The sequence below is a fragment of the Callospermophilus lateralis genome, chromosome 3 (assembly GCF_048772815.1).
Source record: "Callospermophilus lateralis isolate mCalLat2 chromosome 3, mCalLat2.hap1, whole genome shotgun sequence".
In the NCBI taxonomy this organism is placed as follows: Eukaryota; Metazoa; Chordata; class Mammalia; order Rodentia; family Sciuridae; genus Callospermophilus; species Callospermophilus lateralis.
The window spans coordinates 180,050,251-180,072,859 of NC_135307.1; the positions used below are offsets into that span (position 1 = coordinate 180,050,251).

Genomic DNA, 22,609 nt, shown 5'->3' on the forward strand with positions numbered 1-22,609 from the left:
AGTGAACACATTTATTTATTAGTTTAGTAATTTTTTGTTTATTAGTAAACATTTATTAGTTTTAGTAATGTTTCTTTTGTTGCTATCTTAAGATTTTCTATTTAGACTGTCACGTAATCTGTAAATACAAAATTTGTTTTCCTTCCAATCTCTACACCTTATTTATTTCTCATGACTTATAGAAATGGCTAGAATTTCCAGCAAGAGAGACTGATATGCAAAGGACATGCAAAAGGTGGCTTTTGAGTTCAGGTAGCTGAATATTGTTAGTGAGGGCAAAATTCCTTTCTGAAATATACTTGCAAGCCCATCACACATACTTTAATGTTCTGTTTACTTGATAAGTTGGAGCTTCAGTCAAAATTTTAGGGAAAATGCTGTTTATGTATCATTTCTTATTATCATTTCTATTACCAGTTTAAAGACATCTATAACGGAATGACAGGAGAACCAGCAGGTACTGGTTATATAGATATGTATTTTCAGTATACTGTACACGAAGCTTCTGTGATCAGAAAAACATGCACCGGCTTTGGAGGAATAGTCTGAGTCCTTTGGTTGAAATGGGAAATACAAAAGTCAAACCTGTTTACTTCCAACAATTGAAAAAGTGCAGACTAACCCTGATATTTTAAAGATTGCAGAAGTATGTAAACCTAAGTAACAATGAACTCATCTTCTACTCACAATTCCCATGTTGCTGATCTACTGTCATGCAGCCCCTAGTGGATCTTTCTTGACCCTGTTAATTTTATGTGAGCAGCAGCATGGATTAGCATTTCAGTTCATGCTGCTTCAGGACCTGTCTTCCTTACAATTCTCAAAACTACCTTCTCTACTTATCCAGGTAGAAGGAAATCCATAATTATGTTTTATAGGTGAGTACCTAATAGAAAAAAAACAAAAACCCAGAACTCCTATAAATTTGGACACAAGAGCTGGGGATGTGGCTCAAGCGGTAGCGCGCTCACCTGGCATGCATGCGGCCCAGGTTGGATCCTCAGCACCACATACAAACAAAGATGTTGTGTCTGCTGAAAACTAAAGCAATAAATAAATATTAAAAAAAACTCTCTCTCTCTCTCTCTAAAAAAATAAATAAATAAATAAACAAATAAATAAATAAATAAATAAATTTGGACACCAGCAAATGCATAGTTATATATTATAGACAGGCAGTACTTAAAGAAGAAAACAAGACATTTACATGTCCTTGCAGAGATAGGGAGATATCTGGTTATTATCCAGATGTGCCAATTTTGAGGTCAGAGATCTTTATCCCATAAATCCTACTTTTGACAATTTTCCCATGCCCATTTTCTCTTACTTATTGTCTAAAAAAACAGTCTCAAAAGTGGAAAAAAATAATCTCACGTCTTAAGAAATTCATTGTAGATTACTAACATATCAAAGGCAAAGCTATGTCATAAATGCCCCATAGAAATTAAATGTTGTGTCAAGCATGCAGCTCAATGGTATATTATAAAATAATCTTTAAGCATCTCTTAGTCTATTTGTGGTGCTATATCAAAATACCACAGATTGGATAATTTATTTAAAAAGTTGGAGGTTTATTTTCTCACAGTTCTGGAGATTAGGAAATCCAGGGTCAGAGGGTTAGGCTGTCTGATGAGAGCTGCTCTCTGCCTCCATGATGATACCTTACTGCTGTTTACTCCAGAGGGGAGGGATACTGCATCCTCACATGGCAGAAGGCAGAAGGGCAAACAGAATGAACTCCCTCCGTTAAACCCTTTTAAAAGCACACCCAATCCCATTAAAAGCAAAGAAATGCTCACGACCTAATCACCTCTTAAATGATCTATCTCTAAATAATACTGCATTGGCAATGCCTACATTTTGGAAGGCATATGTTCAAACCATAGCAGAGCATGTTGGAAATCAGACAAACCTTGGTTCACATTCTGACTCCTTTAAGTAAACTTGCATAAGAAAATTTGATGTCTATTTCTTTTATATTATATAAAATAAGGCTAAAGATTCTTGCTTCACAATGTGTAAAAGACAAATGAAAATAAAGGGTACAGAGAAGATAGTACAATGCCTGGGAGGGTTAAAATCTAGTACAGATTCCTGAAAATGATAGCACTTGACCTGGTACTCATTTTTGTAAATAAAGTTTTACTGAGATACAGCTGGTACTTTGATACATATTATCTATAGCTGCTTTTATGCTAGACCACAGAGTTGAGCATTAGAGACCACATGGCCTGGGAATCCTAAACCATTTACTGAACAGCTCTTTAAGAAAGTTGGCCAATCTCTGACTTAGTACCTAGTAATTATTTCACAACTGTTTAAGCTACTTTGTAGGCAACAGAAAAATATAAAATAGATTATAATCTTAGTGAAAAAAGTCATACGGATTTGTACACGTTTTTTTTTTAGTAAAAACTTTGTTAACGTTACAGCTATTTAATAGAGAGGAACTTCAGAAAAAATAAACCTGATACATTAGATTTGGGACATTTTAGGAGACTTTCTTCTCCATAATTTCTTGTATTTAACAAAATGATGTGTGAAAATAATCACCTAAAACTCATGTCACCTCCTAAAGAATTTAGAAATTTATTACGGTGTTGATATGAGGTGTTCCCTCCAAAGCCCCTGTGTTAACGTAGGGATGTTCAGAAGTGAAATTATTGAATTGTGAGAGCTGTAACTAGTCAGTCATTCTCATTTGAATGGACTGACTGGGTGGTAACTAACTGGGTGGTGGGCAGGTGGAGCATGGCTAGAAGAGGTGAGTGCCTGGGGTCCTGTCCTGGAAAGGCTCGTCTTCCCTGGGGCCCTGCCCATCTCTCCCTGCTTCCTGGCTGCCAGGAATGGAGCAGCCTCACTCTGCCAGACCTTCTCACCATAATGTCCTGCTTCATCTTTGGCCCAGAACAATGGAGTTGGCCCACCACAGAGTGGACCTCTGGGACTCTGAGCCAAAGATGATCTTTTTCCCTTCTAAGAAGTTCTTGTCAGGTGTTTTGGTTGCAGCAACACAAACCCAATTAGTGCAGAATTCAAGCCCTTTCTGGGTGTAGTCATGAGTGTCTTTAGGGAAGGATCCTACAGGTACTTAGGAAATCTGCTACCTGTGCAGCTGTCCTCAAAGTTCAGGCATGCATGCACTGATCAAAGAGTAAAATTAAGTCTTTTCTCCTTCTCTTCCTGCCCCTTCAGGCAGAGCCAATTCTGGCTGCAGAATTTGGACTCATTAAAAATACAAAAACAGTATATAATAATAGGCTTTTTAATAGAGCCATTCTTAGCTGTCTAAAGTGGATCTACATTATCAGTATATAGGGCTGATAATGGTTGGACTCCTGTTGAATTGTATATACCTTAAGTTTCTTTTCTCTCTCTCTCTCCCTCCATGTGCATATATATATATATATATATATATATATATATACACACACACACACACACACACACACACACACACACACACACAAACATACTTACACATATATGCATATATTCATTTTATAAATTATATACATTACATATATGTACAATATTTTGCATTTATAACACACATTGTATGTATACATTTCCCTAAATTTTTAGACATCTAATTACTTTTCCTCTTGATTTTTTTTTTAGTTGTAGATAGATACAATACCTTTATTTTAATGCTGTACTGAGGATTGAACCAAGTGCGTCATACATGTTCGGCATGTGCTCTACCACTGAAGTACACTCATAGCCACCCCCCATTTTGATTTTTAAAATGGTATGTTTTCCATAAAAGTCAAATATCTCCTTGATTCAATGCTAAAGTTATCTCTTAGACCCACTTTATTCTTGTTCTAATTAACATGGTCCTAATTTTAGGCATAATTTTTGGTCTCTTCAGCTCAGCCTTTTCAATTTTCAGTCATTAGAATGTTTTTTATAGAAAATTTTCACCATATTTCTTCAGATATATTTCATGCCACACTCTCTGTCTCCCATCCCTCTGGGAATCCAATTACACGTATGTTGAACAGCTGGATATTGTCCTACAAATCACTGAACCTCTGAGAATAGTTTCCATCTTTTTTTTCTATTTTTTATCAAAATGGATAATTCCTATGAATTTGTCATTAATTTTACAAGTTCTTTTGCTATCTATAATTGTCTGCTCAGCTCATTAAGCTAATTTTTCATTTCAGGTAACTTTTCTGTTCTTGAATTTTTATTTTTCTCTTTTATTGTTTCCTACCCTTACTTTCATGATGTTGCCAATGTATTCTCTCATTTTCTGTATGTTCTTGAATATATTTGTAAAAATTGCTCAAATCCTTTTTTTTGGTTAACTCTAGCATCTTAATTAAGGTCTTTTTTGTATTTCTTATTGTCTAGCTTTCCTGTTTTTTCATATTACCAGTCAATTTTTTATTGTATGTTGGTTGCTCCCTGATGATTCATTGTTTTTCTCTATTTCTGGGAAATAGTTGATAGGTTTAATTAATTGGGTTCAGAGTAGCTCTTACTGTAGTGTAAGAGTTGGTGTGCTCTCTGTAAAGGTCCCAGTAGAAAATATTGTAGATTTGGTGGGCCACATATGGTATCTGCCACATATTCTTATTCATTTTATTTGGCAACCTTTTAAAAATATAAAAAGCATCCTTAGGTTCTGGGCCAAACAGAAACAAGTCATGGGCCTGTGGTTTTTCTGGTATTTCAGTTAAATATCGAGGGTGTTACTGAAGTGCCTCCATTTGGCTACACTGAGATACCATCTCTGATCACTGGGGAAACTCTCGGACACTCTCGCCCCACTGACAACCATTGCCTGCTAGGTCTCATGGAGGCTTTCCCTGTACATGTTCAGCCAAACCCCTAGCCAGGCCTCTACAGTAACTCCCACATAGACTTCCAGAGCTCCCTTATTTATTACCATGGATCACACCCTTCTAATAGGTTCAACAACACCGAACTTTATTGTCCACCTCCACACTCAGGACACTTCTGCTCCACTTGAATTCTCCACCTCCATGCGACATAGCAGGAAACTGCACATGAAAAGATCAGAGACGGACTTAGGGAGCTCCTCATGTGCTTCTGTTGCCTATCATCCACTGTCTGAAAACATTGCTTCCTATGTATTTCAGTTTTCTAGTTACTAATGGAAAGAGGGAAATGTCTAGTAATATGGCTGGAGATGAAATTCCCATGCTGGCATTAAAAAAAAAATCTGACTGTCATTCTCATACTTCAAGTCATTGAATAACTCCTTATCAAACAAAAGATAAAAATTCTAACTCCTAAACTTTGTGTTTAAGATTCTTCACAATCTGCTGCCTGTTTACCTCCTCCCCTCCATCTTTTGGCATGAAGCTTGTACTTTGTTTCTACTGAACTTTTAACCAATGCTCAGACAGCTCTCCTACGTGTCTGTGAACTCATTCTGACTGCCATGTCTTATTGCCCTGTTTTCAATTCTCTGACTGTCAGAATCCTTCTGATTCTTCACTTTCAGGCCACTGCTTCTGAGATTGTTTCCTGAAATCCCATAGGTGAAGTTAGCTGCCAAATCTATATGTGTCTATACCAAGATCTACATCCACTAAAATACTTCTCATTTCATGTTTTCATTGTTTGCTGCACATCTTTCAGACTGTATATTCATCTCTTTCTGGTGGGGAGAGAAACTGAATGCTTTGGTCCAGGTGGAAGACCACAGAATGTGGTGGAAAGTGCTCCCCTGGAGCATGGGTGCCTGGTCTAATGGAGCTGATTGCTGCTGGATGGAAATACTGACCCAGCCTTGCCAAATCATCATGTTTTTCAAGAGAAGCTGGGAGTTAGGATTTTTATATGCAATTTCCTATTTTTAAGTGTTCATGTGCATACACACACACACACACACACACACACACACTCACTGTGAAGGCCAAACAAAATTTCTGTGGGCTGAATGTATCCCTTGGGCTGAAAGTTTTTAACCTCTGCCCTAGCAAATGGTTTGGAGTCAAACTTCACTGTGATAACTCAGCAGACAGATTATGTTTTTGGATCTGATGCAGTCTTTTTGTTATCAAAAATATTAAACATTCTAAAAACCATTATTAGGGCATTACACTAAGTCCATGTTGATCAGGGATTTTTATTTGTCTGCATTACATGTAACATGTTAGATCCAGGCCACTAACTACCTGATTGTGAGCTCACATGATTTTGGAATTTGAAGGGGCCTTAGCAGCCATTATTAGAGTCTATGTGTATATGCCTTTTCTCCATAAAACCTCCTGGGTAAATGGCAATAACACATCTAATAGAGAAGTACTCAGTACCGTGTAAGGTGATTCAGTTCATTACCAAGCACTTCACTTTTCTGAGAGGTTTTCATTATATTAAACAAATTCAATTTCCCTATTGAGTATTCTTATTGACCCTTTGAAATTCTATAGCTGCACCTAATTCCTCTTCTGCATGCTGGTGCTAATTATTTCGATAAAGCTACCTAAAGATCTTCCGATCCTGAAAGTCTTAGGTATTCCCCGCAAACAGCAATAAGTCCTTCTATTATTTTCCTTTGACATGGTTTCCAGATGCTTTGTCTACCCTAAACTGATCCTGCACGTTAGCAATAGCACTTTTGAAATGTGAATAGAGAGGATATCTCATGGAGGGCACAGTCTCAAAATATACTAGTATCAAAAGAGAAGACACCCAGCTGGAGAGAAAGTGAATGCAGCCCAAGGTTGAATATATTGCTCAGCTTTCTCATGAAGTGTCTCATAGTGAACATACCATTCATCTGCCCTTCTGAGATGTTTCACCCTGTTTGTCTTCAGCCTTGTTTCCATTTTGTTCTTTGACTTATTGACTTAGGTATCAGTGTGTACATTTCTATCATCTTGCTGTATTGTATTAGATACTATCCATCTTCCCATTTATTTCAGAATTCTTTTTTCAATTTTAACTTATTTGTTCTGTTCCTTCATTTGACAAATATGTATCAAATCACCTGATGGTGACGATGCTCCGATATTAATTCTAGTTATTTATCATATTCTCTGCGTGACTTCAAGCTTTATATCACCTATGAATGTAAAGAGCATATATTAATGTGACAAATTGACCAACTAAGATCATATCCTAGGCATAGGAGGATGTTTGATTTGTGTCTATTAATCTAATTCACTACATTAAGATATTTAAAAAGGAGAAACATTACGTATAAAATAAGTGAAAAATTATATATTGTAATGAAATAAATGTAGCAATGTAACTTGATAGAGTAATTTACGTTTTCTTTTGGCATTAAGATTTTTTAAAAACATCTTTTAGTTAGTCAGGAAAATAATTTCCTAACCTGATAAATAGAATCTTCTGTAAAATGACAGCAAGTAATACAGTTAATGTAACAAATTACATTATGCACTCCCTGCAAACACTCCCTTAAAGGAAATCCTCTTTAAGACCAAGGAAAAGCCATGGATACCTGTTATTACTTTTGTCCAGCATTATGTTGGAAACTTCAACCAGTATAATAATACAATGTAAAGGAATAAAAGGTATGAGGCTTGAGAAGGAATAAACATAAAGATCATTCTTTTCAAACAGTATGAATGTTCAAGTAGAAACTCTAAAATAATTTACTTATTACAATTAATAAGAGAGCTCAGTGAGTTTGTTGCATATGAAACCAATGTATGAAAAATTTAGATTTATATGTATCATGAACAATTAGAAACCATGATATAAAATACATATTATTTATAATAGCAGCAAAACGACAAATGGTGTAGGAATACTATGTGCAATATTTTAGAAAAAGTTAGAATAATTTATTGAAGGTCATAAAAGTAAATCTAGGAGGGAGATTTATTATGTTCATGGATAATAAGATCCATAGTGTGAAGGTGTCTGTTCCAAAGAACTCCAACCCTGTGGGAAAAGCACTAGGAAGCACAAGCATTGGGCAATGGCTGAGGTCAGCCAAGGGCTGCATCATGGTCTGAGGAAATCAGCAGCTGGGACCTCCCCCGCTAGGACTCTCTGATGGAGAAGAGGGCCAAAGTGTGGTGGGTGAAGGGTACAGGATAAAATTCTATGTCCAGTAGGAAAATGAAGAAATTTAAAATAATCTGTTATGTGGAACGTGTAAGCATGATGGAGTGAAAAATAATGGCTACTACTCTGTCACCCCACTGTGCATAGTTGAGGTCCTGATGGGAAACAGATGGCAGAGTCAAATGGAGTAGTAGGGTAGAGTTTAAGGAACTGTTCATAGGCATGTGGGCAGGGTAAGGCGAGCCCAAAGGGGATGGTGAAACAGCTGGGGTGTGGCAGTCAGTGGGGAGGAAGGTGGGGGAACTGCGATCCCTAGGCTGAAGAGGCTGGGAGAGAGTGCTGCTGGTAGATGTCACCAGGAAAGCCATAGCTGTGGGAAGGGCAAATGACAGTAATTGGGACTGTAGTTAGAGAAAAGTGGGTGCTAGCAAAGGTCAGCAGGGAGGATCTGGGGGTGCAAGTATGGTTATCTCACTCTTCTCCCACCCTCTGGCCACCTCTGCTGCCCTTCCATTGACCGACTCCCACTGTGAGTCAGAAGATAAGAGGTCCCACTGGGGCTGTCCACAAAGGTCAGTACACCGGAACTAAGAGCAGGGTGAAGAATGGCAAATAATGGATTTGGGGGGCCAAGAAAATGGCCAGCTCATAATAGTAGCTCACCACAAAGTTTTTATGGCAACAAGTCTACTTCCAGACTCCATTCCCTGGTGAGAACCCACATGGATTAGTAGATGACTTTTGTACTTTAACCCAATCAGAACTGCACCAGAACAGAACCTTCTGGAGAAGGGACTTCTGTGCTGTTTGCTGAACTGGGAAAGCAGGATCTGGCCTGAGAATGAGTCCCGTGGTGAGCAGGCGTGAGGACATGAGCATTTGCCTTGTTAGTCTAGCTGAGTGCTTTGAGCAACCAATCAGGATCTTTTGAAATCTCATTGTATTGTACACCCATGTGCCCAGGTAGCTCCTTTGAGCAGGGGGCACTTTCTGGACATGTACTTTACCCTTATCTCACTGTCCTGCCTGCTGCTGAGCTAACTACTTGACAAAATGGAGCTTTCTGTTTGAGCAGTCTTTATTTGGATCTCAGCTCTATCATAAAACAAATATTTATTGAATGTCTTCTGTGTGCAGCGTTCTCTGTGAGCACAGAGGAATGGTAGCAATCAATGAGACAATCTTACCTTCAAGATCTCCCAGACTGGTAAGAAGGAGAAAAAAAAAAGTTCATAAGAAGCTACAATACAAGGGTGAATTTGTTATCATCTCCCCCACCCCTCTATTTTTCCAAACTTCTCTTTATGGGCAATATGGTTAACCTTAAGGGGACTTGAGTCTTCTTGGGAAAGCTTATCTTAGGGACTATAATTCTAGGAGGCCTAGAACTAGAAGCAAAAAGGGTTTAATAAGAGCATGTTGCTGTGTACTTGGCAACCTGTTCCTTAATGCCATCAAGCTTTTGGATGGAGGGTAGGATTCAGGCTTATTGCTCTGTGTCTGCACCGAGCAGCTTCATGCTGTGCCGTTAATACAACGAAGGAACTGAGCATATTTATAAGGTGTGATCACTGTAATCCTCTGCACATCAGCTTGAGGACACCTGAGCAGCAGTAGCAGCAGCTTTTTAAAGAGTGCCCGTATGTGCCTACACTGGGCAGGGTGGGGCAGCCAGGCAGCAGGCCCAAGCCAGGCACGAGGCGGAGCCTTGGAGAATGGTTTCCATGGATGCCACCCAGACTCCAGCTCCCAGAGGCATAGGCAAGCATTTGCATCTGTTTTTCCACTTGGCTTGCTCCTTCAGGCCCAAAACTTGGGTCTGGGGATTCCCATCTGGGCTCTGCCGTTAATGGGTTGTGTGACCTTGGGGCAGTTACTTAACCTTGGGGTCTTGTTTCCTCAGCTGTAAAATGAGGGGGGAGCATTGGGTGGTCCCGCTGGGCCTTCTAGCTTTGCCACTCTGAATTTTGCAAGCACAAAATTGTGTGTCCTCTCTCTACACCTCAATGCCCTTGTCTTACAATCGAGAGGACAGTGATCCTCAGGAAAAAATGGGAGGGTGTGGAGAAGGGTTGGAGGCAGGTCTGTGGGAGCTGGAGCCCCACTTCCTGCCTGCACTTGCATCTTGCTTCACTCTGGCAGCTGAAGTCTGCTTGGTGTCAAACATCTGGAAGCAGCAACACAGGATCCCAATGCGAAGCCGGCCCCAGCGAAGCGCGAGTCTTAGCAGCTGTTCTAAAACCAAGAAGAAAAGTGAAAGAGCAAGGTCTGGTTTGAATCCTGGCACTGGCTGCAAACCTTACTTGATCTGTTTCTGAATCCTTAACTCCTAGCTCACTGGGTCATCCTGAGGATGATAATGAGAAGTCAGGCTGTGCATTCAGGCAACCAAAGCTCATGGCCCTACTCTGAACTCACCGTGAACTCAGGGTTGGTTCTTTACCTTCCCTGGGCCTGTGTTTCCCTGCAAAGGTTTTGGGAGAATCAGAGTTTTAACACAGAGTCTAGTGTCCAGCTCCTTGCAAGCATCCTATCAATATCAGAGAGTTCTAGCAGGGTTGGTACAGCCGTCCATTTGGTACTGTTGCTATGTTTGGTTATAGTGAACCCCCAGTAGATATTGGTTCTCCCTAACTATCTTTATTCTGTTCTATACTTTTCCAGGTTCATGGAATGCTACAATCTTGTCCAGTTTCCTATTTGTAACAGAAGGCTGGACCAGACGCAAAGGGAGGTCTTGACATAAAAAAGCACCCCTCCCCCCAAAAAAACCCCCACAACCTGATTTCTTGAACTCTTTGTGAATCTCCTTTATAAATAACCCATTTCTTGCTTTATTGTTGGTCCTTTTTAACTCCTTTTAGTCTCAGTAGGTATTCAAGGAAGTGGGGGCTGAGGTCAAGGAAACTCTTCCATCCCAGCCTATGGCAGACTCCTGAATCCTGGGGCGGAGGGGAAGGAGGTGGATGCCTGCATCCTCTTCTGCCCCAACGAGCAGGTAGGTGTGCTGCCACCCCGTCTCTCAGGAAAGACCTGCCAAGTGACTATTGACACATTGTGTGGAAATAAAAGCAGTGGGCGAGTAGCTGCTGTTTCTAATGGCAGCGTGGGTAGTGGGGGCGGGCCAGCCCCGGCAGAGTGACAGCTGTGGTACCCAACATTGTCAGTGCAGACGCTGAAGGCCTCTGTTCCCCCTGCCTGCCCACATTTGTGCACCCTGTCACTGCAGGGTGACAAGCCCAAACACAGGGAGCCTCCCTTTCTTATGCTAATGCTCCATAATGACAGCTTCCTCAGCCCACCAGGTGTGACAGGCACCACAGGCAGCCCTCCACCCCCACTTCTGAGCTTCCCTCCCCCCAAGTCCTGGACCTCATTCAGGACAGGGCGCTCAGGACAGATACCTCCTTGGCCAGCCTTCCAAGGGCTGGCCCTGTGCAGCTTGGATCCCATGCTGCCATCCTTCTCTTCCTGGTCTTCTACCCTCCCCTCTGATTGCTTTGTCTTTTCTTCTCCAGGAACAGGGGATTCAACCCAGGGAATGGAACCACTGAGCCACATCCTCAGCCCTTTATAAAAAATACTTTAGTTTGGGACAGGGCCTCATTAAGTTGCTGAGGCTCTTTTTGAACTGGCGATCCTCCTGCCTCAGCCTCCTAAGTCTGTGATTCCACAGTTCCCTGTCCCTCCCCTTTGATTTCTAACCACAACCATCTTCTTCATGTTCTAAAACACACCACAACCTTCTGTGCCTCTGGCCTTTCCCCGTTGCTGTTCCGTGGGCTGGCCTTCGATCCTTGCCAGTTCCTTCCCTGATTCATTCTTTGTGTGTGTGTGTGTGTGTGTGTGTGTGTGTGTGTGTGTTTATTTTTATATCTTTTTCTCAGTAGTGTTTTTAGATTTATTTATTTGTTTGTTCTAATTAGGTCTGTGTGACAGCGGAATGCATTTTGATTCACTGTACACAATTGCAGCACAACTCTTTATTTCTCTGGTTGTACACCATGTAGCCTTCCTTCCGTGACCACCACAGTCTGGATCATTAGCCCTGTCTTCGCTCTCCGGTTGCTTATTTCTATTTAACATGGATTTCATTTATTGATTATCTCGTCTGCTCATCTATCCACTGGCTTGTCTATCTTTTCTACTAAAATAAATCACATAAAGGCAGAAACCTGTCTGTTCCCAGCTCCAACCCTAGAGCTTAGTCCCAATGCCTGGGACATAGTAGTTACTCAACCAACGTGAGTTGGGTGGAAAAGTGAATGCTATGCATGCATGAAAAGCAGAGGTGAGGCTCCCCCAGCAGTGAGCCTCAGGTGGGGATCCGTGACCCGCAGGGCACACGCTGCCGTGAAGAGCTGCCTGAAGGTTCTGTTGCCCTCCTGTGAGCACAGGTGAACTCGGCCGCCAGCCATGCTTCTTGTGCAACTCCCTGCTCCTTCTGCTTCCCTAACCTTATCCGTCTGCTCCTTTAGCCCTGTTCCCAGCCAGCTCTGGTTATAGTTAGTTAAATGTTTAACATTTGCTCCCCCAAGCTCTTCCAGCCTGAGGCCTGTGGGTAAAAATCGTTTAAAAATCTTGTTTTCTTTCTGAAAACTTGTAAGGATCTCTCTTTACCTTTGAAGTTTGAGAATTTCACAAGATACCCCGAGTACATGTCTTTTTTTATTAGCTCTGCCTGGGGCTCGGTGAACCCTTTCAGTCTGAAGACTAGATCAGCATGGGCTCCAATTCGGTTTTCTTCTATTTTTATTATTCTTTCTCTCCTGTTTTGATTACTTATGAAGACTCTCTATATTTATCCAAAATATCTTATTGGTTCATCCTTGAACTTTTTTTTTCTTGCTACCAAGGAATGAACCCAGGAGTACTTGACCACTGAGCTGCATCCCTGACTCTTTTTATTTTTTATTTTGAGACAAGGTCACACTAAGTTGCCTAGGGCCTAGCTAAGTTGCTGAAGCTGGCTTTGAACTTGGGATCCTAATGCCTCCGCCTGGGATTACAGGCGTGTGCCGCCATGCCTGGCCCATTTAAGTTCTAAAGCATTTGTATTTATGTTTGCAATGATTTATAAGATTTTTCTTCTAAGTGGTCTTACTAAACACTAACTCAGGCCTCAGGAGTGGCTTTTTACATTTCTAAATCTTCTACTAAATTTTTATTTCTATTTTTATTAATTTTTTTTTTTTTTGTGTGTGCAGTACTGGAGATTGAACCTGGGGAGGCTTTATTACTGAATTACATTTCTCCCTTTTTTATCTTTTGAGACAGGGTCTCACTAAGTTTTCAGGCTGCCCTTGAACTTGGCAATCCTCCTGCCTCAGTCTGCAGGATGGCTGGAGTTTTAAAGTCATATATCACCATGTCTAGTCTAAATTTTAAAATTCTAAAAAAACAGTTCCTCCTCAATCACATCTCTTTGAGAGGGAACACTATTTTCCTATCAAAGTTAGTTTTTCTTCCCTTGTTCTGACTCTGCCTCAACAGGAACAGCTGTTCCCAGGCCCCCTCTCATGTTACTGAGTCACTTTAAGAAGGAAGGATGTTTCTTCATCGTCTCGTGGGGATGAATTCACTCTGCATCCATAGAAATGGGAATTCTATGTACGGTCTGGTTCTGGAAGGTTCGTACTCTGCCTGTCTTAACCCCGTCTTACCCTTTCTCCTCATCCCACTGTCTTTCCCACAGAATCTCAAGCCCTCCGTGTGCTCAGGTTCCCTCTCTGAATTCCATACTTTGGCCAGTTCAGTTGTTCTGAGCCAACCTAACTGAAAATCTGGAAAGAAAGGTCGAGCAGCCATCTTCCCAGAATGTCCAGTGGAAATATGAAGGGCAGTAAATAGGTAAGTCCTTTGATCCTTAGTCTGCCCCCTTGGGATCACTGGGAATGCCCATTGGACCCCTTTATTTTCCCAATCGTATGAGAGTGTGTTAGTCAGCTTTCTTTTACTATAACGAAGTACCAGAGATAGCAAAGTTATAAAAAGGGGAAGTTTATTTGGGCTCACAGTTTTGGAGGGTCAGTCCATGACTTAGCCCTGTTACTTTGGGCCATGGCAAGTCAGCGCATCATGGAGGGAGCACATGGCAGAGCAGATCCACTCACCACAAGTCAGAAACAAAGCAGAGAGAAAGGATCAGACTCCCATAGTCCTCACCAAGGGTACCCCCAAATGACCTAAAGACCTTCACAAGGTCTTTGAGAGGTCCAGTTCTTGCATATTCTGCCACCTTCTGAAAGTGCCACCCCAGGACCAATCCTTCCACACATGGACCTCTGTGGGGCACTAAGGGTCCAGGCTATGGATTTGATTATCCCAGTGCCCTCCAGATGAGCTCTGTTCATTCCCACTGTGGCTCTCCGTGCAGACACCTCTCCTGGGTGCGCAAGCTTCACCATGCACCTCTCAGACCTGCCCAGCTGCTTTCCTGAGACAGTGAATCTTTCCTCCATGTTCAGCTTCCTGCCTGCTCAGAACAAATCCTTGCTTGTTGTGCGTTGGCAGTCTGGAAGGGACACAGTGCTCAGAGCTGGCTGCTTCTGGGTGCTCTACTCAGAAGTGGCTCTTCCTGCTGTGAGTGGCCAGCAAACCTGCAGAGGGGTCCGCACAATGGCTCTCCTCCAACAATTCAGTCTAAAAAGTTCTCTCTTCTTCTGGGCTGCTGACTCCAACAATTCTCAAAGCGTGGACTACACTCTCGGAAGTCCATGTTGTCAAAACCTTCTTCCGGATGAGACAAAGGTGTTGTTTTACCTATTGATGTTCTTTATTTTACAAGCACAGAGTGGAGTTTGCAAAGGCTATTTTACATGCCCTGGTGCAATGGCAAGGAAGATGTGTGGGTGTGCATTTTGGTTTTAAAGTTTAATATGATTTGTACCAATAGGCACAACCCACGTGAACGCAGCTCTTTGGAGTAGTGATACTTTTTAAAGAGGCCCACAATCATAAACCCAATTCTAACATATGTTGATGTGTTTGTTTGCTCAAGGATTGAGTACCCACTGTATACCAGGCCCTATTTATTGTGGATTGTAGGGAATGGAAGACAATGAGACAAAGCCTTTGCTTTTATGGACATTCTAGCTGAGGAGGCAGATAATAAATGTTAACAATTAAATATATAATATAATTTTAGGTGGCAATAAGTATAGTGGAGAAAACAAAGCTGAGAAGGGAGCGTAAATGTCAAGGTTATGATTCTAGCTGGAGGAGCTGGGAAGGTGTCTTAGCAGAAGGTAGATAGGATCAGGAACTTTAATGGGGTTTCATTCTCTGTTCCATTTCCCCCAGGAGGATCAGAATGGTCTCTTAAGACATGAGGGGTTTCTGGTTGGTGTGCAAAAATAGTAGGGCCCTTGTCACTCATGAAAGACATTTACTTCTATAAATAGACTTATCCCATTCAAAATGTTTATGCAACAATAATAATGATAATTTATTGAATATTTCCTATATAATGTTTACCATGTTCCAGGCACTGTGTAAATTATGTTATATACAATTCTCATTGGACTCTACAATAACACAATGAGCTAAGCACCATTTTTATCCCCATATGGAATCTGAAGTCCATAGAAGCAAAGCCCATTTCCAATGTGATATGTTAGTAGCAAAATCATGGTTTTCCTGGTTCCAAAAGTCATGCCCTTGACCATGAGGCAATTATGTGAGGCCTGGGGACATATAAATAAATATACATTCCTTGCTTTGTGGAATCTCATTATATTTTGGAAATAATAAGTGGATAGGAAATTATTATGCCCTATGGAGAAGGCTGGGATTCGGAAAAGCATAGAATACAGTAAGAGATCAGACGTGGATCATTTAACCTAAATTGGTGGGAATGTATAGCAAGGAAGCTTCTAGGAAGAGGTGACTTTAAACCTCAAATCCAAAAGTGTCATGGTAACCAAGGATAAAAGGGACAGAGGGGTACAGTATAAGCAAAGACACTGATGCTTGCATACTGTGGAGCGTCCAGAAAACTCCAGGAAGTTCAGTATTGCTGGAGCTTATAGTTTATAAGCAGGAATCTGGGAATGGAGAGGCCTGGAATCATGGAAAGCATTGCACAGTGGGCTATATGAGAAGCTTGGGATTTGTGATTTAAAAGGTAGGAATCAATGGAGAGCTTTTAGACTGCCAAATATCAAGGTAAGAATCATTTCAGGTAAAATGCTGTGGTAGCTATATTGAGGGTAGGGCTAAAGAGGAAGGACAGAACTGAGGTCAAGAAGGTCAGCTGGGACCTGACTGTAGTGGTCCAGGGAAGAGATGATGGGAGTCTCTTGTGAGGTGATGGTGATAAGGTGGAGATGAGGAAGGAGCTTGGGAGATGGTGAGGGAATGTCAACAAGGCCTCGGAACTGATTAGGGGAATGCAAAGAAAAATTGGGGTGATTCTCAGAATTTGGCTCAAGGGGTTGGACAAATATTGGTTCCCCTGGCTGACTCAGAGAACTGAGGAGGAGGGGAAGTATGGAAGGCAGATTTGGAGGAGTGTGATGCAGTGCTGCATTTGAGACCTCAGCTGGCACACGTTGGGCACTGTGTCTCACCACGGTGATCCCTGCTGGAGATGGGGATCTGGAAATTCTCAAAACCTTAATGAAAGTCAAAGAGTAAGAATGGGTGAGATCATGCAGTGGGCAGCTGGAAGAACAGTGGTAGAGAAACAGAATAGAGAGGATTAAAACATCTAAGAATATTCAGGCACTGTACTTAATATTTTATAAAATTAATTACAGAAATGGCACCTAACACTGTCTTTCTAGCTGGTGGGCTAAGCAGAAAATAGCATGAAAAAGATTGTTTTGAAATAAAGAAAGGAAGCATGTGAGCAGGTCACAACAGTGAGAAACAGTGGGGGTACCCATGGATCCAGGAAAGATCTCTGAACAAGAAGTGCCCGGGAAGCAGATAAGACAAGTTGGGGTTAGGTTGCTGACTGCCATTCCCCACCCACTAGAGCCTTTCTATTTTAAAGAAGAATATTTTATCCTCTAAAATCATGTTAGGTAAACTACCCCGGGGTCTTTAAAGCCATATGGAAGCTAGCTTTGCTCCTGCTTTTACCTAGAGGTCAACCTCACCTTGGCCATAATCCAGAATCCTAGTTTATAAGGTTACAGAGCTTCTGGAAAATCTAGACAAAATGTCAAAGAATAAAATTAATTTTCTCACTAAACCTGTCTTTTTGCTTTATGATTCCCTGGGGAGCTACATGGGCAAAGACTCCTACATGTCTGAAGATAACTATATGTCCACCTTATCCATTAGACAATGTGGCCCTGTTAATATTCATCACAGAACTAGAATACTTAAAGTTTAAAATCTGTATGGAACTCTACCTATAATACCCAAAGCAATTTTTAGCTAACAACAACAATAAACTAAACAAAGCAAAAGGCATCATGTACCCTGACTTTAAAACATACTATAACCCTGGAATAATCCAACAGCATGATACTGGCATGAAGATTCACACACAGACCAGGAGAACTGATTGGAGAACCTAGTCAATCCTATATCTCTAGCTAACTGACTTTCACCTAAGTTGGTAAGAACATCCAATTTCATAAATGGTGCTGGGAAAAGTGGATAGCCATGTGCAGAAGAATGAAACTGGATTCCATTTTTCACTAGTTTGAAAACCCAACTCAAAATGGATTAAGGAGTTAAATGTAAGATACAACAACAACAGCAAAACTCTAAACCATTAGACGAAGACAGTAAGTGAAATGCTTCAGGACATTGGAATAGGCAAGGATTTTTTTTTTTTTTGACAATATTCCCAAAGGATAGAAAACAAAAGCAAAAAGTGGTCCAATAAAATTACATCAAACTAAAAAGCTTTTGCACAGAAAAGGAAACAGCAGAGTGAAGATATAGCCTACAGAAGGGGAAACAATATTTTCAAACTATATAATAGACAAGGGGGAAATATTCAGTGTGTATAAGGAAAATTCAATAGCAAATAAACTGATTTAAAAAAAAATGGGCAACTGACCTAAATAAACATCTTTCTAATGACTGAACATGGCCAACAGATATATGAAAAAATATTCAACATCACCGGTCATCAGGGAAATTCAAATTACAGCCACCATGAGGTATAGCCAAGGTATAGGCTATTATAAAAAACAAAACAAAACAAAAAAAAACAAAAAAAAACAAACAACAACAACAAAAAAACAGTGGTAGTGAGAATGTGGAGAAAAGAGAATGCTAACACTGTTGGTAGGAATTTGAACAAATATAGATTTGGAAAACAGTAGGGAGGTTCCTCAAAGAATTAAAAATAGAACTACCATATAATCCAGCAATCCCACCACTAGGTAGGTATCCAAAAGAAATGAAAGAGGTTGAAAGAAGTGATAGAAGTGGCATCTGCACTCTCATGTTTACCTCAGCATTATTCTCTGTAGCCACAAAGTGCAAACAACCTAGGTGTCCATCAGCTGATCAAAGGTTAGGGTACTTGTGGTACATACATGCTGTGGAATACTCCTCAGCCATATAAACAAGAATGAAATCTTGCCATTGGTGACAACATGGATAAAAATGGAAATCATTATGTTAAGTGAAATAAGCTTGGCACAGAAAACAAATACCATCTGATCTCACTCCTGTGTAGAATCTGAAAATGTTGATCTCATAGAAGTTGAGAGTAGAATGGTGGTTACCAGAGGCTCAGGAGAGTAGGGGGAAGAGGGTCAGGAAAAGGCTCATGGATGTGCATTGGCATAGAGAAATAAGTAGTTTTGCTGTGACATTAGAGTGGCTATAGATAAAGATAATATGCTGTACATTTCAAAAAGCCAGAAGAAAAGATTTTAAAACATTTTCATCATAAAGAAATGAAAAATGTTTGAGAAGATGGATATGTTTAACCTGATTTAAACATGACACAATACATGCATGTACCACATAGCACTCCATAAACATGAAAAACAATTTTTTTTTATGTTTTTATGTATCAGTTAAAAAAGAATTTAAGTATAAAAAGATGTCTATGTGTCTGGATTTAGTTGTCTTTTTCTTTCCATTGGAAACTTGCTTTAGGCACCGAAAGTTGCGGAATGCACAGTATTCCAAGGAGATAGACTCTTTTTTTGTTGCAATTAGAATCAAGTACTTCTTTGTTACTCAGTTAACTTTTAAAGTGGCAAAAATAACATTAATATGACAGGTTAGACAGGAGTTTTACTGAAAGATCAGTGACAAGAACTGGCTCCAGAAAGACAAATAATCTTCATCTCTCATGGCAACCTAATGACAGATGAGTACAGATGGTGACAACCCTCAACCTGGAATTCTGCTTGAGTCAACCAATCAATCAATCAATCAGCAACTATTTATTGATCTCCAATTTTGGCTAAGAACACAGACCTTGGAATTAGATGCCTGAACTGAAAATTCAAGTTTTCCATGTAAAAAGTGACTTATCCTTGGGAGAGTTCTCGAAACTCTCTGAGCCCCAATTTCTTCCTCTAAGGAAAATAATTGCATTTAACTCATTGGGTTGTTGTGGGAACCAGATGAGTTGCAAAGACTCCGAAAGTATCAGGTAGTATTATGGTTTCATTGTGTGGTTTCTATGATTGCTGTCATTTCTGGGTGTCCCAGGTTAGTGCATGGGCTTTCTTTTCTTCCAGGCTGGTTTGATGGTATATGATGGGTAAGATGAGCTCCAAAGAATTGTCCATCCCAGGTCCTTATGGTTTTGTGAACTCTCAGAGAAGCACATCAGTCAACCTTGGCATGTGAGGACTCTATGGTGAAAGGGGAAGAAAAGAACAAAGATTGGAGCCAAGAGGAGAAGGGAGAACACAGGATGTTAGGAGAGAGAGCGGAGGCCTGGAGAGGAAACTTTACTTAGACATTTATAGAGCGCCTTCTCTGTTTCAGGTATTCGTCTGGGAGCTGGAGATGCCATAGTGGTAGAGAGATAAGAAGTCTGTTATCTGCATGAATTTTGTGTGTGGGATGAAAGGGAGAAGACCGTAGAACATGAAAGACAGGGCTTCAGATAATAATATCTGCTACAGAAAATGTGGCTGGCTGAGTTGGTAGGGAGGTGCTGAGGGAGGGGGAGAGGACCAACTTTGAGTTCTGTGGCCAGGAAGAACATTTCTGAGGAATAAAGAGAGGCCTGACTTGTTCTTTGGGAGGATTCTATTAGTCATAGTTCTCTATCGGAACAGAACCAGCAGGCTTCTATATGATTATGAAAAAGGTAAGGAGATTTATTAGATTGGCTTACATGACCAGAAGCTGGATAGTCCCCAAAGGTCATCTGCAGCTGGAGAGCTGGAGGAACCAGTAGCTGCTCAGTTCAAGAAGCTGGAGCCTAGGAACAAGGAGACCAATGATGCAACCCCATCCCCAAACTGAAGGCCTGGGAACTCCCTGGAGAGGCACTAGTTAGAGTCCACTTTGGAAGCGGAAAGGGGCTGGTGTCTGATGTCCTCAGGTGATCGCAGTAGCAATCAAGAAGCTGCTCAAGATGAGCAGCTGCTTCCTTGTTCTTCCAACTTTTTGATCCGTCCAGGCCCCACACTTTTGGACTGTGCTGCCCATATTTAGGGAGGGTCTTCCCCTCAGTTTGCTGTCCCACATGCCAATCATTCCTGGAGACATCCTCACTGACACACCCAGAATCCTCTTCATCTCAGGCATCTCTTAATCCAATCAAGTTGACAGTTTAGATTAGGCATCACAGGGGTAGTTCTTACCCAGTATTGAAGTCTTATCCCAGGAGGGAGAGCTAACTGGCCTGTTCTGCTCCCTTTCACTCCTCTATACAAGCTTTTCTCCTCCCTTGACAACCTTCCCTGTGGGGAATTTGGGAGTAGGACTTGAGATGCACAGGTCAGCCATTTCCCTCTTCTCTTTAGGGCAGAGTGAGGTGCTTGTAAAGAACACATATTCTACTCTGCTTCTTTATGCCACAGCTTCATGCTGTAGGTTTTACTAGGGCAGAAACCCATTTTGGGGGTAGTGGTTCATCACATTTTTTAAAATTCTGGGGCTAAATATTAGAAAATATATTTTTTCAGATTTCATATCCCAGCCCTCCTGCCCGAAGACAGTGATTCTCAGAATGTGGTCAGTAGACCGGCGGCGTCAACATCTTCCAAGCACTTGTTAGAAATGCAGGGTCTTAAGCCCTTCCAGACCCTCTGGATCACAGGCAGGCTCTAGGGAAATCCACATTTTAACTATTGTTTCAGGCGGTTCTGATGTGTGCTGTTCACGTTTGGTATCACTGCTCAAGTACAATTTCACTTTCCTTAACTTGCAGTGTTCCAGGTGTTGAAAAGCTTTGCAATTCCAATCTGCTTAAAGTTGTCAGCCAAGAGCTTAGAACTTGAATGTCAAGAGCTTTCACAGTTCTCTTGTCCATCTCAGGCTTCCTTCTGGATCTCAGCAGTAATGACATTTGGGGCTGGTTAATTGTTTTGTTATCAGGGCCTTGTACAAAGTAAGATGTTTAGCAGCAGTTACTTACTAGATGCAGGGACACTGCCCACCCCCAACTGTGTCAGTCAAAATGTCTGCATACATTGCCAGGTATCCTCTTGGATGCAAGAGTCATCACCGATTGAGGACCATTTGTCTATCTGCTTTTGTTGAGAGTATAACTTGTTGTTTGTTCTTGGTGGCCATGAAGTAAATGGTCCTCTTTATAGAAAGAGCAGTATGCACCTCATAGATTGTCCGAGTATTAAATGTAAACATCTAAAAAAGTTCTTAGAGCAGCATGTACTTATTATACTTCACCCATGAGTTAGGTTTCTTCTTCTTCTTCTTCTTTTTCTTATTATCACTGAATAATATATAGACCATGAAAGATCTATATAAGCTTATAGGTTAGTATATCATTGCTTCAATTATTATTGTTCTTTTGATCTCATGAAATACCTATATATAAAAATTATTATGTTTTCTTCATCTCATGAAGGACCTGAAATTGCCTTTGTTATATGTGAGTCACTCCCAAATCTTCTCCCTATTGGGAGAAAGTATCATGAAATCCTTTCTTTTCTTAATTTTAAATTTTTCAAAAATTTTCATTCTTTAAAAATCCATACAGCTATTAGTATCCCAACATGGGCCATTCCAAAATTGCAATTGCAAAACCCTTCCTCATTGCTTTTGCCTTTCCACATTACCACATATTCCTTCTGAGAAGAAAAATATTGCAAATCTGTTACGGGAGCACTCAGCCACCTTCCTCACTGTCCTTGAGGACTGTTCAGACACCTGTGGATGCTTCTTTCCTCTGCCCTCCGGAGTTTGCAATTTACTAGCATAACCTGCTTTTCTGTCCTTCCTCCTCCCACCCGGTAGACATTGTGCTCCACATCTGCATAGAGATTCTTGTAAAATAAACTCCTCACCGTGTGCCAGGATGGACAGCTGCTGCCCAGGTCCTTAATTCTGGGACAGCAGACATCTGAGTAACGAGGGGGAAAGTTAGTAAACCACCCTGGTGTTTCGCTGATGTTTCACCATGCAGGAGAAGTTGTGCAACATCTGGATGACAACCTAAAATTCTGGCTTCCTATGG

General features: G+C 40.9%; 1 long non-coding RNA gene across 4 annotated transcripts; it reads left to right on the plus strand.

Moving 5' to 3' along the window:
• The first annotated feature begins 8,312 nt into the window (after positions 1-8,312).
• On the plus strand, positions 8,313-17,221 carry LOC143395824 (uncharacterized). Of its 4 annotated transcripts, none has more exons than XR_013090821.1 (7): positions 8,313-8,594; positions 8,784-9,229; positions 10,165-10,288; positions 10,687-11,020; positions 11,541-12,419; positions 13,718-13,872; positions 14,399-17,221. It is a non-coding gene; the product is annotated as an uncharacterized LOC143395824 (long non-coding RNA). The 4 variants fall into 4 exon arrangements; XR_013090819.1 differs by having other exon boundaries at positions 8,784-8,875; positions 9,160-9,229; positions 11,541-13,872; XR_013090818.1 differs by having other exon boundaries at positions 11,541-13,872.
• The last annotated feature ends 5,388 nt before the right edge of the window (positions 17,222-22,609 follow it).